This window comes from Marmota flaviventris, chromosome 5, assembly GCF_047511675.1.
Source record: "Marmota flaviventris isolate mMarFla1 chromosome 5, mMarFla1.hap1, whole genome shotgun sequence".
Lineage (NCBI taxonomy): Eukaryota > Metazoa > Chordata > Mammalia > Rodentia > Sciuridae > Marmota > Marmota flaviventris.
In genome coordinates, this window is record NC_092502.1 from 117,263,330 (window position 1) to 117,275,934 (window position 12,605).

General features: G+C 38.7%; 1 long non-coding RNA gene across 3 annotated transcripts in view; it reads left to right on the plus strand.

Annotated features, from left to right (window-relative positions):
* Positions 1 to 12,605, plus strand: part of LOC114094988 (uncharacterized) — an 88,484-nt gene that overhangs the window by 45,096 nt on the left and 30,783 nt on the right. For 2 of the 3 annotated variants that reach the window (XR_011707519.1, XR_011707518.1), the window contains one exon: positions 9,998 to 10,204. The exons of the other annotated variant lie outside the window; for it this stretch is intronic. This is a non-coding gene — a long non-coding RNA (uncharacterized lncRNA). The remainder of the gene's footprint in view (positions 1 to 9,997; positions 10,205 to 12,605) is intronic. 3 annotated transcript variants of the gene reach the window in all.

Here is a 12,605-nt window from a genome sequence, read left to right on the forward strand (position 1 = left end):
TGAGATAAGGCTGTTCCTTCTGACATTTAGAATCCTTATTCTAAATGTTATTGTGTTATTTGTGAGGTTATTTGTGCATGTGAATTCCCTTGCTTTCCAGATGAATACCAGGCATAGGTAAAATCTTTGAAGATTCTCTGTGAAACAGGCTTCTCTTTGTCTTCTTTACTTTAAGTAAAGTCAGGACCTCAGAGGCTCATGGCTACCAAAGAGGCAATCCTGGCCTTGACAACAGAATGTTCTATAAGTTTCCAGAAAATCTACTCCTGGAACCAGACATCATCCTGTTTACACGTCAACTGATGAGAACTAGAGTAAAAAATAATCTTAATTTTGGTGAGAAAGTTCTCACCTGCTGGTATTGATTTTGCCTGTCTAGTGTTGCTTTAATTTTGATACTATGACCTCTTGGACCCCTAGCCTGGTTTCTGAGCCAAGAAGAGGCAGGCCTGGGTCTAAACAAGGCAACTTCTTTCCACCAATATCATAATATAGAATCTAGCATGAGCTCATGGACCTTGGTGTGAGGTGTGCCCACTTAACTGAGGCCTCTTTGCTTACCCCAACCTGTCCCTAAACCTGGCTACAATTCTTCTCTGGCTCCTGGTTGTTATAATTCTCTGTTGAAATGAGAGACCTATCCGAGATCAACTTTTTGTCCAGGATTGGACTTGCAAACTGTCACCTGCCCTCTCTCCCTGGCTGGTTGAGGTTCTGCTTCAACCAGATGAATAGCTCTCTGCTCACTCCCAAACCAAGATGCTACAACACACCTAAGAACCAGCGCACACTATTGTCCCAAGACTGCTGCCACCGTATTGGCTCTCTTTTGAATGTTGTCATGTGGACTGCTGGTCACCCATCTGGGGACACATCCTATAACCAGTTACCTCTTAGCCTCAGTCTTAGTCAGTTGCCTCTAACTTCTAGAGTGAAGTTAGTTTCCCAGTATATGTTCCTGGGGTAATGCCACTCCCTCTCTGACAGCCAAGTCTTGATATCCTCAGGGTCAGAAGGAGTTTGAAATCCAGCTTGATTTTCCCTGGTATAAATTTATGTTACTATATATAGTTGACATGTGATGATATGTAATCACATGTCTATGTAGCACATGAATGAAAATAACTTCAATTTTTCTAAGACAAGATTATTGTGTAAAGATAGAGAATGTGAAATTCTCTCTACAAGTCACCACTCTGATTCATAATGTCAACAATTTATATTGATGTAATTCTCTCAGAACTTTTTAATAGAAGTATAAACACAAACACACATACCTATATTTAAAACAGAAATTGGACTATACTCTTCTATAACTGCTTTTCATTTTATCTTTAGGATTTATCACTGGACATCATTCTGCCCTGGCTTTAAACCTGAACTCCCTTCAGCTCAACTTCAGAGTGGTCTATGATTTAAGTACGAAAGAATAATTCTTCCTCTTTTTATAGTCTTTTTTGGGGGGGCTCTATTTGTTAAATTATTTATAGTGATAGGTTCTACAGAAATAGATGTTTTTTATTGAGACCATCAAAACCCTCAGTGCTTTAATGATTCTGCTGATTAAGTGGAAAGCACATGAAGCCACGTCAACCTGTCAAGCAAAGGAAAATGCTCGCTCCCTAATGTAAATGGATTACATTGAAGCCTGATCTCTTGCTGCATCAAGTTATGGTGTTTCATGCTCTAAAGACCAGGCAGGTATTACTTTGCACTGTTCTTATAGAATGTTGAACTTTTAAGACGAAGAACCAAATTTTAAAACTGTCATAAATCTGAGTCTGGCTTTCAGAAGGCAAGAATACTATTTTTAGTGTGTCTGGATCGCAGTCTTTCCCTTTGGTAGTTGATGATGACTGCACAGTAAGAATGAAAAATGAAACTTCTGGAGATTGGATAGCTAAGGAGATTGAAAATAACACCCAGACTGTGGAGCCTTTGGGTCACCAATTTGAATTCAGCTCAGATCAGTGATGACTACAAATTGTTCTGTCTGATAGCAGCGAGGCTTGCAGAAAATGCTTTCTTCATCCTTAGCTATGTTAATGATGTCTCAGTGTTTGGAAAGCCAGGCTTGCCATTATAGATTGTCATCCCTTAGAGGGCAGCGGTCCTGTCTGCACGGCGCACTTTTTACACTCTCACTTACATGAGTGTTGATTAGATGCTTTTGATTATGGAGATAGAAGAGTGCTCTCTCTGAGATGTGAAGTTGTCACTACCAAGCATTCCTGTGAAATATGAGAGCAGCATCTCTTCCAGTTTGTTCTGGGTGGCCTTGGAAATGATTTAGTCCCACACAATGACAAATGATCTTTTTTTATAGTCCTGTCAGCAAACACTGCAGCTCTTGGTGAGATGTAAAGATGGTTTCCACATTTCTTTCCTTCTTTTTCAGATCTGCACTCATCTATTGGAGAGCTCAATACTCCCCTTTTCCACTGGTTTCCTTCATCACTTTGACCCACTTTCGTCATAACATGTCATTATGAATTCCACTTGTTTTGCCTGTGTTAAACGTAATCTTCCACTGGTGTTTGTCTTTTCCTGAATGCATCCTATCTCCCCATGCAGAGGGATTTTTCTTGAGACCAGGTCTTGCATCTTTTTGTAACCCCCTCATCCACTAATACAGAGTTTATAACAGTAGGTACTGATATTTGTGGATTTTCGTAATAATGTTCAAAAATTCACTAAAAGTCTTAATTAAATGTTTGCATAGTCTTTTATGTTAACTGTATTTGGTGAATTATACTTTTTTTTTTTTCCAACTCTTTGAATACCATGTTACTAGTGCCATGGAGATGGTGTCTGTTTTGGTCCTGTAGGTTGAACACTGTAAAACACTAGAGGGCATATTCACATGAATGATGGCTGAGGTGGGTGCCACCAATGGACTGGAAAACTGAGGTCAAGGGATAAGAGCACCTAGTGCTCAAAAATAAAATGTATATACACTAGTAATTTCAACAGGCTAGCAGGGAAGAATAAGTCACTAAGGTGTGAATTTTAACACCTGTATTTACTTATTTAGGGACCAAAGCCAAATATGATGGGGAAAACATTTTCATCAAGCAAGTGTTTCCATTTCTTCCACCCTGTTTTGTTCATCACAGAACCCACCCCTCCAAACCCCAGAAAGCTTGGTTCATTCTCATCCTCAGCCATCTAAATAGAGTTTGACTTTGGTCAACCCAGCTCTTGGGCTTCTGTGAGACAGGGTTACAGAGCAGGGAGGACAGGGAAGAAAAAACAATCTGGAGTTCTGATTGCTGGTTGAGAGAGGAGGAGGCTCTGGAACAGGGAGGCTGGGAGAGAATTTAGAGAGGAGTGGAGAGGAGAGTGGATGGGGGTTTCAGGAAGTGCTGCAGAGAGTTGGAACTGGATTTGTTCTAAGGCTAGTTGAAGATAGGCTAGCCTCTGTTGCTTGCAAGTAGCAAACAACTCTCAAATTTCTGTGGCTCCCTATAACAAAAATTCATTTCTTGCACAAAGTCTAGAATAAGGTCCCAGTGACTCTTCAGTACAGGTAACCTCCATGTTGTGACTTGGTGCCCCTACCTTCTTGAACTTATGACTCTACTGTCATAAGAATGGCAGGGTAGGAGAAGGCATAGAGACTTCACAACAACTATTCCAAACTATTGCCTGGCAGAGATTTCAGCTTGTAGCCCCTTGAATGCACCTGCCTCATGGGCTGCCTGACTTGCAAGGGGTTGGGGAAGCATAGTTGTTCTTGAACCTGGAAGACGAGACCTGTTTGTGGGTAAGTTCTGCTGATATTGGCTACCACCTAGCTGTTCATGCAAAAAAGCTGGGATTACTTACTTTTGGTGGCTGGACCGTTATCACCCATCTGTTATAGGTGATACCTTTATGAGACTGGGCCACAAGGGACTCTAGGATTTGTTTGGCACTTCTACAGAAAAAGGTAACTGTATGTGATAAAGTAGCCTTAGAAATTTCTAAAAAACATAATAAAGTAGTTGTTATCTTGAATATGTATTATAAGAGCTTATGAAATTTTAGCCTTCTTGTTCTTCTCACTCTTTTTTTCCCTTCAGTGAGAAAATATTCACAAATGCTACTATTCCCATGACTTATGCAGAGGAAGTTTTAAATTTGGTTTTACTTCCTTTGCTTCCTTGATATTCACTTTATTAGGCTTCTTAAGATGGAGAAAAGGTTACAAATTCCCTTTAGTGTCATTAAAAAGAAGCCTGTCTGGGATGACATAAATGTGATGGTCATTCATGATTCCTTTGAGCTTTATGACTCTTCCAAGAAAATAAAAAGTCTATATGGCAAATCCATAGGAAAAGGAAACTGGCAGGATGTGCCTAATATGATTTCTTAGCAAGTGTATTCCAGTAGAGAACAAAAGAATGTAGAAATGCATACAAGTTTTTTTTTTTTTTTTTAAATAGGACAAATTAGGAGACAATTTTAGGTCTTTCTGCAATTTTCTCAATGGGAACAATTATATTTTAGGAGAGATCATGTGATCAGTTGTGTCTTGATAACAGTGCAACAATTTCAATAGTTGCACACAGCACATACCATTAACAACAACAACAACAACAACAACAAAATCTCACAACCCCTGTTTGGCATAAATAAGAACAAGAGAAGGTGCAATTGAATGCTTCAGTATGCAATTACATTTTCTGCATAATTAGTCATAAATTGAGCATCCAAACATAGATGCATGCATAATTAATTATGACTTATTTAAAAGCACTTGGATCGTCACACTTTGTTCTTCATTTCCTGCAAATCAAATTACTGAAGTTTTCATTTCATTTCAAAAAAATTTTCCCTGCATTATTTTTTAAAGTTTCAATTGAGAGATAGGTTTGATTACAACGTAAATAACTGATGTGGCGAGGTGAACCCTAGTTGGGGAAGGGTAGGAAGGGATGATATTTGAAGACAAATGATAACAGATGTGATGCTATCTGAAACTGGAGGGGGAGGTTGAGGCTGAGGCTGGTAGGGATAAGGAAAGAAAGATTTGTTATGATATTTTTAGTTGGGTTAGCCAAGACACCATATCCACAGATAACACAGGTGAAGATAGTCTGACAATTAAGTGATTAAGGATTTGGAAATGAAGCTAACATTGCCATCTTTTAAAACATGTTCAGTTGAAATAGTCTGTCTGCTAATGAATATTTTATTTTTAGCATATTTAGATGGTGCAGATTCCAGACTGCGTCTCTTCTGACAGTTCTTTCAGATCTATTTCCAGGCCGTGTGTATTGTCCACATTTCTGCATATTTCTCAAGGGCTATGTGACTAACCCTCTGGAACTATGTCTATTGCAAAGACTTAGCAATTGACACTACCTTTTCTGGCATGAACAGTCATGAAAGCTGAGCTATTAATGCCTTCTAGACTTCTCTGTTCATGGACTTCTTAACTTTTCCCTTAAGTGTCCTTAATAGTGTGGACATTGAATTGATATCTCTAGAAATCTGGGGCCAGCTTCCACACTTGTCCTCTTCAGGGAAGAAATTCTTTATCATTTTTGTGTCAGCAATTCACATGTTTTTGTTTTTGTTTTGTTTTGTTTTATTCTGGGGTAGGTTTATATCTGTTTTAACACAAAAAAGTTTAAATCATAAATTATAGGAAAAAGTATCACTTCTACTTAACTCACTGTTAATGAGTGAGGCTCTTTTATGAGTTTCTCTACTGTGGAGAATCCAGATGAGTGATAGACATCTAGCACAGCGTACATCTGTTTTGGTGTCGAGGCAATCTCTTAATATTTCAAGAACCTAAGCTCATAAATATCTGGATATATATATCTATATATATATCTACAGACTTTCCAGTTTTATGAGCTATGTCAATGCTTCCCAGGAGGAGGTTCAGGGCATTTTTGTGCAACTGTTGGTAAAATTTCAATAGTTATGTCTTCTGACTAAGAGCTGGTCAAATCACTCCTGGGATACAGCTGGTGCAAGAAAGCTGCTGTGATTTCACCAGCTCACCGAACATAGTGAGAAGATCAAGGGGCAGATGCTTCGCATCAAGGAGTCCTGGGTGATCACACTGTCTACTGCTCTGTTCATATTGTGCAATGGTTTTGATGCATTTTACCACTCTCACAGTATTGTTGGTCACAGATGTGATGCTATTTGTAATGTGTCCACATGTACCCCTGACCCTCAGGCTAAATTAAAAAACATCATTGTCCAGTTGGAAGTCTCTCCACCAGGTAGAATGACATGAATACCATTTAAATATTTTAGAAATCAGCACAGGATTTCTACATTATAAATATAAGAAATAAAAAAAACAGTTACAGGGCAAATTCTTTCATCGCCATGGGTTCTTTGAACTGTAAGGTAAGAAGAACTGGGTTAACTTTAATTCCTCAGTTATCTCTGTGTTTTTGCACTGGGTCATTTGGTGATTTCTTTAGCACAAGGTCCTCCATTGCATTCTCCTGTGATGGGCTTAACTGGAGTAGGGGCAATGTGTCCACCTCTATTTGGGCTCAGAGGAAACTTCCAAAAGGAGTCTGTTTTGCTGCCACATTGGTCAAGGGGAAAGTTTTCTCTTCTCAGTCTTCAACCATTCTTGGATGATTGTCCTTCAGTTGCTGGGTTGCCATCCGGAGGACCTTTCTGCTTCTCTCTTCAACCTTCAAGCAGAAAGTCCTTTCTATCTTTCCCCTTTGTAGGATTTCTGGGAGTCTTCCTTCTTTTCCAGTTTACACTTATCATCTGCACACTGACCTCCCTTTGCACTTTTTCTATCTACTCTTTCAGTGGAAAGCCTTTCTGCATAGGCTTTTTAAAGTCCCATTCTCAGGTAGCGCCATCTTCGAGGGGTTTCCCCCTTTCATTTTGGCTAGAAGAGGGGAAAAATGGCCTTGAGGAGGGTAGAGAAAGCAAGGGGGAATATAGAGCCTACACACAGATTAAGATTCCAACATATAATCCTGACACAGAACAGAGTTTTGTCAAATTTTCTCCTGTTATTTTTAAGGTGATTTTGAAGAAGTAAGCCTTAAGCATTTCCTTGAAATTGCTTTCACCATCGCACCCGGGCTGCCCTTTTCTTTATCTGCAGCCTCTTGCTACCTGGGACTTGACCGAACAAAGTTTGGAAACTTCAGGAGAAGTTTCAGATATTTGGGGTACCTTGGGGCCCTGACAAAATCACCCTAGTTCTTTCTTTGGGATAGGAAGAACACTGTTCTTTCTTGCCTTACGTTGATTTCAGGAAACAATGTCTGTGGAGGTGTCCTCTGCATTATAGTACATCAATTTCACTGGGCTTGGTCTGAAAATATAGTTCGCCTCTCTTCTATGAGTCAGAGAAGTCCTACAATTGCAAGAGACTTTTAAAATTAGGGAAGAAACTTTTCCAGAAGATATTGTTCCCCTCTAAACTGCTTTCTAACCTTCTGGGATGCAGCTCAATCCTGGGCTTTTGTACCTCCAAAGCTAGGACCCTACATGTCTGGCTCTGACTGAGGGAGAGCTGGCACCAAGGTTTTCTTTGAATAATAAGAGTCCTTCACACCCTGTTGATTCAAATCAAAGGGATCCACATCAGTTTTCACATCTCACTGATTATTTTGTATATGGCGCTCCATGTTCATTTAGGCTCAAAATTGCATCCATATATTTCCTGCTTTTCATGATCTCTCTTGCTTCATTTACTCTTTTGAAATATTACCAATAATTTGGGTGCCCAATTGTTCATGAAGTGGTAGCTCAGTTTGTGCTGAAAAGGCATTTTTAGAAAAAAGGAGTTATTCTCCTCATCCTCATCCTCATGATGTTATATGTTGATTTCAAAAAGACCTAACCATCTAAACCCATTGAGATTGCAAATGATCTCTCCTTTCCCAAAGTTTGAATTAATCCCTCTTTAAAATCTTTTAGCAGTTTTTATTTTATGGTTGATGAGGTCTTTGCCAATGAGTTGCAATAAGAGAACTTTGTCTCAGATAAGCTTGTTACCTAGGGAGCTTGAATGGAACAAATATACCCAAGGAAAACTAAACTTTTAGTTCATAGACCAAGAGATTTGATTCAACTGGTGTAGTATTTTGCATTAATGGTGGTATCAATCAAAACTGAGGGTGCCATTCTGGGATCAGGGTGTGAAGACATACCTTTTTAGTCTTTTATTACAGTCTTCTGCTGTCTTGCTTTTCCTTTTATAGCACACACTACCTGCACTCCTTCATTGTCTTAGAGGAAACTGGTCAAATTCACCCAGTTGATATGTGGGCTTCATGTTACTTCATTATTTGTCAGATCAATTGATGCTGGACATGAGGGGAAGACCCAAGTGATAGCACTGACCTAAAAATGTCTAGCAAAGCTTGGATCTGGCAGTGCTCTGGGCCACTGCTAGTATACAAGAAGGCTTTTGTGTAAATTGTAAGGAAACTGCTTCTTTGGGCCGACCTGAATTACAAAAGACACCCCTTCTTCAGGGTGAATGCAGCTTCTTTCAGAGGCTGGGCTGAATTTTGTCCTCCTCAATTTCCCTTTATTGGGTTTCTTTGTGCAGTGTTCAAATGCATACTTGATGGAGGTCCTGTCAATGCTTTGGGCAAGAGTGTTGCAAGAATCCCAACATACACAAGCCAGAAGTCAGATAGGATCAAAGAGAGGGGAAGGCAGCAGTAATGACAGACCCTTTCTTCCTGGCAATGATACTGGGTGCTAACAGGGTGGGAAGAGGAAGAAATTGGAAGTGTTGTAAGGGTAAGCAATGGACAAGGCTTTATTTCCTTTTTCTGTACAATTTGTTTAGAATGTCAATTTTGGAGGTTAGAAGGAGACATGCTGTCCATGTCTGCATCAGTCTAGTCCTGAAATATAAAACTTCTGGAGATGTGGAATTTGCAGCTGGCACCCTTCTTGTTTCCTGAGAGAAAGCTAATCTTTGGAGAGGTTGAAGTATATGTGCATAGTGAAGAAGAGGTGAGACATGGGCAGAAGGTTCACTCTGGTTTCCCACCTGCTCTTTTGCCTTTGGGTTTCATAAGACACCTCTGTAGCCTTTTTTAAATAAATATTTACCCTACGCCTCCATTCCCAGCCTAGCTCATGTTTGTTCAGATACTTTTTCAGTACACAGAGTTCTTCTCTGCCATCTTAAATAGAATAATAATAAACCAGATTAAAATTGTGACATTAATTTCACAAATATTTAGTGAATGCATGCAAAGCACTGTGCTAGAAAATGGGAAAACAGTGGTGAACAAGGTGTGCAAGATGCCTGCCCTTGGGGATCTTACTGTCTAGCTCAAATACTCTTAAATTTTGGTGCAATCATGAGGACCTTATGACTCATTGAGCTATAAGGGAGTGGCTCTTTACCCCTACATCAAATAACTGCATTCTTTTGTGCTTTTTTTTAAAAAAGATTAAATCACTTTTTATGTTTTCCTTGTTGATTATATCTATTAGCTTTATTGTTTTTATTATTTCTGTCTCTCTCTCTCTCTCTCTGGCTCTCACTCTTTCTATCTCTCTATTATTTTATTGTGCAGCTAGGTATGATATAATCAACATTGTTAGAATTGTTGTGTAAAGTAAGAATAGTGTATAGTTATATATGGAAAGAGTTCTTTTATGTAAGTTGTCCACACACCTCAGTTTATCCATTTTGGTGATGCTCAGTGGTCTTTCTTATCTTCTTCCTGATTTTTATCCATGTCCTAGAAATGATTTCTGGAGACAGTGTAAGGAATGCTGCCTTTAAAGAAGTCACAGTAAGTTGTTATGACATGTCAAGCCTGAAAATTATTTCAGTGACCTGTCAAACCTGAAAATATTTGGAAAATATATAATCACTGAGAAGTTTTAAGCTGCCTGATATTACTTACACCTAATGAACAGGAAATTGAATTCTTGTTCAGCAAATATTCACTCTATTTCCTCTCTCCCTTGTGATGAAATATAATACTTCCCTGCTTCACTAACTTTTGGTTTGACCATGTGACTTGGTCAACAGAATGTGAGTGGATGAAATGCAAGCAGAGGCTTAGCTTGTCCTCCAGCATGCTTGTGATTGTGCAGAAAAGAACATGTCAAAGATATTCACTGCTGCTGCAGCCTGATTGAAACATGTGGAACAGACACAAGCCTAATCTCAATCTTGAAGCCCAACCACCCAACTCTCAGCCTGAAGTAGACATCCTGGCCAGTCTGCAATCCACAGGTGAGAAAAATACTTGCTCGCTGCCATAAATTTTGAAGTAGGTTTTTTTTTTTTTTTAACATAACATTATTGCAGCAATAACTGTTTGATACACTGAATTCAGAGGGCAAAATAATAAGAGTATTGTGGTGGATATGTCCATAAATATGTTACCTTCAATGGCAAAAGTGACTTTGTGTTTCTGATTAAGTTAAACATCTTATGTGCATAGTGAAGCAGAGGTGAGACATGGGCAGAGGGTTCACTCTGGTTTCCCACCTGCTCTTAAGGCACCTCTGTAGCCTTTTTATAAATATTTACCCAACTCCTCCATTCCCAGCCTAACTTGTGTTTGCTAAGGTAGAGATTTTATTCTGGGTTGTCAGGCTGAGCCCAATATAGTCACAAGGGTCCTTATACTAGGGAGGCAGGAGGCCAGGGTAAGAGATGTGACAATGGCAGTAGGGTCATGTGGCCATGAGCCAAGGAATGTGAACAGTCTCTAGACACTATAAAGGGGAGTTTCTTAGAGGAGATCAGCATTGTGCACACCTCAGTATTAGCCCCGTAAGAGTCATTTTGGATTTCTGACCTCCAGAACTGTAAGATAATACATTTTCATTGTTTTAATACATAAAGTTGTGGTAATTTATTGTGTCAACAATAGGAAAATAACACAAGACACTACCAAGATTAAATAATTACCATTTCTCTCTGCTACAGAAAAATATTTATATTTAGAATAATACATTATGAAATCATCCTGTTAATGTATTCAGAAAATATCCTTTCTTGAAGCCAATCACCTCAGTGGATTTCCATAAACTCTTCATTTAATATAATAGAACAATCAAGATGGTAGCATTATATAAAAAGTGGATTGTGAGATATCATCCCAAGGAAGAACAAACATGTAATACAAAATAAATCCTTTTAACTTTGTATTTTCAGGGTATGGAAGAGTGGGGTCCAAGTTAGGGAAATATTAAAAATATAAAATATTTTATAAGAAATATAGATATATTGCTTTTAAGTAATATGAGTATCAAAAATAAATTAATAAAGAATAAGTAGGGATTCCTAATTATTGAGGTTTGAAAACTATACCTGTCTATACCCCACTTGTAGCAATTTGGTTCCAGAAATCACTAGAGGGATTAGAGGTTAAGAATCTATGTTTGAAGCATTTTTTAAAAATTATCATTCATTTATAATTTTCAAAAAAACATACATCAAAGTATGGAATAGTTTCTTACCTTCAGGAGATTAAATAATCTTACCTAGACTGAGCAATAATCACCATTTTGCTGTATTTATGTATTTTAAATATTTTTATCATGAAAAGTTTCAAATAGAAAAGTAAGAGAATGTGGCACAGTGAACTGCTATGTCCCATTGTCCAGTTTCAACTCATCTAAGTTTGTTGTCACCGGTACCATTGCTCACTCTCCCCAGACATTGTCTTTTAAATAAACATTTCAGCCTGCACTGTGAAATGATAAAGGAGTCTTTTATAAAACCTAACCACACTGATAGCATCACACCTAATAAAACCAACAATAATTTTTTAATATGTTCACAGAACAAGCTCAAAATTTGTATAATCTATATTTTTAATCAACTCCATAGGAGATTTCCTGTTCTTCTGTGGTTTAAATGACTGCTTTAAGCACTATTTTATAATGTACATTTTGTTATGGAGGCGTGAGGAGAGTTTTGTAGATTTAAAGATGCTCAAACTCAGTTCATTCTTTGAACTGTTTCATATATCCACATTTGATGTTTATTGGCATATTAATATTGGATATTGATCAATTAATTATTAAAAGATTAGCATATTTTATGGGAAGATAGAGAACAGGTGAGAGTCATGATTTCTGACTTCCAGGAGATTAAAGGTGAAACAAAGCAAAAATAACTGAATAGGAAGAGGGCATAGCTTGAGATGGCAGGTGACCATGGGAACAGGGTGGGGACCAGAAGTCAGAACACACACTATTGCCAGAGGCAAGCAGCAGCTCTGCATCCTGGGTTGGTAAATTCATCTAGTAGGATCTTAAGCCAGGTGACAGTCAGGCAGTGTGTTAGGAATTCAGCCTGAAAGTGAGCAGGGTTGAGAAATTCCAGTGGAGACACTGGAAATAAGACAAAGGCTAGCAAGAACTGAGGCTTGGTCTCATACCCTACCCAGAACCTCCTGAGCACTAAGCATTGTGTGCACACTCACACCAGTAGAGAAATACTTCATGTGTGCATTGCCTATGCTAGATGTACCTCTCCTGTCAAGGCAGGAAGTGACCTTGAAATGGCTGGAAGTAGGGTCCCTGCAGGATACCTGTCTGAAAGTGACACCATGGGGCTGAGGAAAAGGTTTTCATTCAGGTCCTCACCAGAATAGATTTGCAAGGTGCACCTCCTGCTC